Genomic DNA, 5,205 nt, shown 5'->3' on the forward strand with positions numbered 1-5,205 from the left:
AAAAAGCAAGTTGCTGGTTACTTACAAACTGCCACGTGGGATGCCGTTAGGAGTGTTGAGTTTCTAGTTCCATAAAAAACTGGTTGTTAACCAGTATATTCACCTCTCCCAGTGTGCTTGGTAGTCCGGTGGCTCAAGGAGATGATCCTGCAGTGATCAGATGTAATTCCGCCAGTGAAGGCTTAACTGCGTGTGCCGATGTAGGCCGCGACCGCGGCCTTTCCTGTAAAATGGTCTGGAGCTCCCAAGCGGTTGTTATTTGCGGTTGTAAATTTTTGCAAAAACGAGCAAGAAACAGTGCCGGGTGGTTGTATTAGCTGCCCTAGATGTGTTTTGGGCAATTTCGCCGTATTTAGCAGGTTATATGAGCTAAAATATCACTTTTGTGGCCAGAGCTCTGTCTCCACACGTCCTACCAGTTTAGCTGCCGGCTCCGCCCCCAAATACTATAATTTTAACGGCACGTAATCTCATTTTTAAATCTTGGAAGGCATCTTCAGCACCTACAATGACACAATTTAAAACGGCTTTGATTAATCAATTCACGACAGAGCAGTTTAATATACCATATCCGCAAGATAAATATTTGGCCGTATTCTTTAAAAAGTGGGAAACGTTTGTAAGATCTCTGCCCTTAGTACACCAAAAAAAACTGATTAAACCATTTAGAGATTCTGAGTTTGTTTTGATAAATATTCTGGCGGGCCATTTTCCTGGAGACTGGGCATATATATATGGCCGTCCTGTATCTTCTTCAGGACATGTATTAATGTATGGGGTCCTTTGACTCTTACTCTGACACTTATTGTTATTATTCAAATATCTATGTAATATTTTATCAATTGTGACGCACTGTTTTACACCTTGTAATTTATTTTGTTGTAACTCTCTTATCCTTTGCTATAAATAAAGCTTTAAAAAAAATAATTAAATAAACTAAATTACGAAAAAAAACAAACACTAAATTACAGAAAATAATAAAATAATTACAAGTTTCTTAAACTAATTACACCTAATCTAATCCCCCTAATAAAATAAAAAAGTCCCCCAAAATAATAAAAATCCCTACCCTATACTAAATTACAAATAGCCCTTAAAAGGGCTTTTTGCGGGGCATTGCCACAAAGTAATCAGCTCTTTTACCTGTAAAAAAAAAGACAATACCCCCCCAACATTACAACCCACCACCCACACACCCAACCCTACTCTAAAACCCACCCAATCCCCCCTTAATAAAATCTTACACTACCCCCTTGAAGATCACCCTACCTTGAGACGTCTTTACCCAACCGGGCAGAAGTGGTCCTCCAGACGGTCCGAAGTCTTCATCCTATCCAGGCAGAAGAGGTCCTCCAGATGGCCAGAAGTCTTCATCCAGGTGGCATCTTCTATCTTCATCCATCCGGAGCGGGTCCATCTTCAAGACATCCGACATTGGTACAATGTAAGATGTGTGTTTAAAACAGGTTATGACATTAGATGAAGGGAAATATGACAACCCTGTCATATTTGGTATCAAACTGATTCTCACAATGTAACTAAGAGATTGCCTTTCTGCTTATATGACAATGGATGTATTTAGCAGAAATGATAATGTGTTCTCTGATTTCATGCAAAGACTTAGAGTTTATTGAATGTCATAAAAAAGATAGGGGGCTTCCCAGCCCCTGCAAAGAGGATGGGGTCAGGCAACTTGATCTCTGGAAAATATGTATAAGAATCCTGTGTTTTTAGAATTAAATTGTCATTCTTACAAGGGAAGCTGTTTGACAGAGTAAGGACCCATTGCTTCATGCCATCTCCCTGGCACAGATTCCAAAGACTACTACAGTATAAGGTTTCTATTTTCTTCTTTTTATTTTAAAAAACTGTTTGCTTGTGTGTAATTTTATTTGTAACAACTTTTTTATTAATAATGCATTGTGCGTAATAATTTTTGGCATAATAAATAATTCATTTATTAAACTTTGACTTTGTCTAATATGTCAACCATGTTATGGGAAGAGACTGGTAGTAATAAGACAGTATAGTAGGTTATTTTTCTGCTAAATTGTATTCAGAGAGTTAATTGTAATCTGGGGTTTCCTTAAGATTTTCCATATCATATAATATTAAGTGGTGGCAGCTGGGTATCATTTTTAGTTTAGTGTGGGTGGCATTAAAGGGGAGTTTTGTGCATTCTTTTTACGTCTAGTACAGACTAGAGAGTGTTGTTAACCCTTGCTCCCACTGAATTACGTCACAAGCTTGCCTGGTGTGGCTAGATTGTGACCTATTAGTGACAGTAGAAGGGGTCTGATAACCCTTTCGGTGCCAAACAAGTGACTGGCGCAGGGTTGGTTAACCCTGGTCGTCACAGTAGATCCGCAGGAAGGTAGCCAAAAAAAATAAAACAACTTTTATTGTCAAATATTAAAATACAAATATTGGAGCATCTGGATTAAACACACTACAATGTGTCTATTTCAAAATAAGACAATAATCGTTGAGGCTCTAAATTTGCAAAATTAAGCACATTCCAACACTGTCAGAGGCCCATTGTAAGATGTCCACAGAGATAGAAAAAGATCCTAATAAACTACTGACTATGATTTGGTGCTACCCACAAAGGTGGGTGAAGGGTGGGGCTTATCAAATATCTCTTGGTAGGCAGCTGCTTCCAATTATTTTGAAAAAGGTACGGACTAGCAGTGACTAAGGAATGGCCAGAATTACCTGTATATCAATCACAGAGAGCACCCAAATAAAGTATAACCATGTCCAAATTACTCACAGACAGGTGAACGCCTAACACACGTTTCGCCTGGGCTTTCTTAGAGCATCAAAGATTTGATAGTAAAAGTTAAAGTTTTTTTTTGCTCCCTTTCTGCGGATCTACCTATGTGTTTAAGTGTATGCCAAATAGTGGTTTTCTTTTTTCTTTTTTGGAGGGATTGCAAAATATATGAAGTAACAAGGTTGTCACCAATTTGTTTGCCATAAAGAGCGTTCAGCCAGGCTGTTAACATGTCTGTTGTATGATGGCGTTCACTCCCTGTATATATCCACATATAAATGAGTGGCCCACAGGATTTTAACCCATTTAAAATATCAGTTACTCAAAATTATGCAATGTTTGCAATCTGTATAGTGCAATATAAGATGATTTTTTTATAAAATGTAAGTTTGTTTAGGTTTTTGGAAAGTGTATTATTGTATTTAAAATAAAAATAATGCTATATTCACTCACAGTGGTTACCTTATAAATGACAATCAGTATAAACCACTGTGAATGAACATTAAGAACAAGAAAGCTGCAAAATGTTTAATTTTCAGAATGATTGTCTATAGGTTGTTTGTTATTTGTTCCCACATTTTCCCTAAGCCAATATGGAAAAGGGCCGTAACTAGCCCCAAGTGTCCTAAAAGTTCATTTATGCCAGACCACAGTGTTCTCAACTTAGTACATATAGCAATTATTTTAATAAAACTAATTAAATAATTCATTTTTTTCAAATGTTTAGTTTTACTTTTGTTAAATTTAATTAGGAATATGCAGGCATACCTCATTTTATTTATACACATATAAGCACAAAAATACACATGAATACACATATATACACATATATATATATATATATACACACTACCAGCAAAAAGATTATGGGGGCCGATTTATCATTGTCTGTCCGACATGATACGCTGTCGGCATTCATCATTGCCCAAGCAGTTCTGGTGAATTGGCCGCTAGCAGGGGGTGTCAATCAGGCCGATTGTATAGGATCGGGCGGATTGCAGACCACAGCCTCAGAGGCAGCGGACCAGTTATGGAGCAGCGGTCTTAAGAACGCTGCTTCTTAACTGCTGTTTCCGGCGAGCCTGAAGGCTCGCGTGGAAACAGGGGCCCCTATGACTCACTAAAGGCGCAGATGATTTTTAGCATTTGTTAGCAATAAAGTATTTTTTAATTAAAGTATGTACATTGTTGTTTTTTTAGACATAATGCTATTGCACACTTAATAGACTACAGTATCATGTAAACATAACTTTTATAGGCACTGGGAAACAAAAAAAATAGTGTGACTCACTTTATTGCTATATTCACTTTATTGTGGTGGTCTGGAACAGAACCCGCAATATCTCCGAGGTACGTCTGTAATAATAGCATGATTGGTTCTAATATACACTGTCACTCAAGTGACAGGTTCCTAGTAAATTCAGTTTTAAAATGCAGTTTTTCTGTATAATGTTTTTATAGCCAGTTGGTTGCCACGGAAACCAACCTAAGTTATTCATGAAATTACTTTATTCAATTGTTCATTTGACTGACTAACTTTTAACTTTATTGAATATTCAAAAGAAAGTATACATGAAAACAATGTGTATTGCTAGATGGAGACAGGTTGTACGATTGTCACTGTATATGATTCTAAATAAATAAATAAATAAATAAATAAATAACAAAGCTATGCAAGTCTTCCTTGCAATTTTCCCTAAATTGTGTAAACAATACATCTAAATTCACAGTTAACTCCAGTGAGAAGGGAAAATATCTTGGGAAATATTGTCAAATCATGTCTGTTCGAACTTGTCTTGTATGGTCATGACATTTGCCTGTCTTCAGTAGAGTGGTGTTAATTAATTGACTGGTTATTTTTGTGTAGGTGTGTGCCTGAAGTTAAAGGGACAGAATACACCAATTTTCATTTAACTGCATGTAATAGACACAACAAATAATATACACAGTTACTGATATCAAAATCCAGAATAAAACCTTTTAAAAACTTACTTAGAAGCTCCCAATTTAGCACTCTTGATGAGGTTTAGGCTGAGACACCCACTGAAAGGGGTTGAGAGCAGACCCCCCTGCATATGAAAACGTATTATACAAATGTAAGCAATCTGAAGTCTGTATATATCAGTATACATCTAAAACGTTGGGGCTTGGTTATTAGTCTGAAAATCAGAACAATTCTATTTAAAAAGTAAGCAAAACTATACATTTTCACAAAAACACCCCCAGATGCCCATATATAAATAGATAATCTACAAAACATTTTGGCAAAGAAAAATCTAGTGTACAATGTCCCTTTAAAGAGAGACAACCACAAATAATTTGATATTTGAATATTGGTAGCTGGTATGTTTCAGTGACAAATGAGATACAGTATATCCTAATCTAGTAGCATAACCACTATAGATGTATCATGAGGCTTTTTCCTTCAC

This window comes from Bombina bombina, chromosome 9 (genome assembly GCF_027579735.1).
Source record: "Bombina bombina isolate aBomBom1 chromosome 9, aBomBom1.pri, whole genome shotgun sequence".
NCBI lineage: Eukaryota > Metazoa > Chordata > Amphibia > Anura > Bombinatoridae > Bombina > Bombina bombina.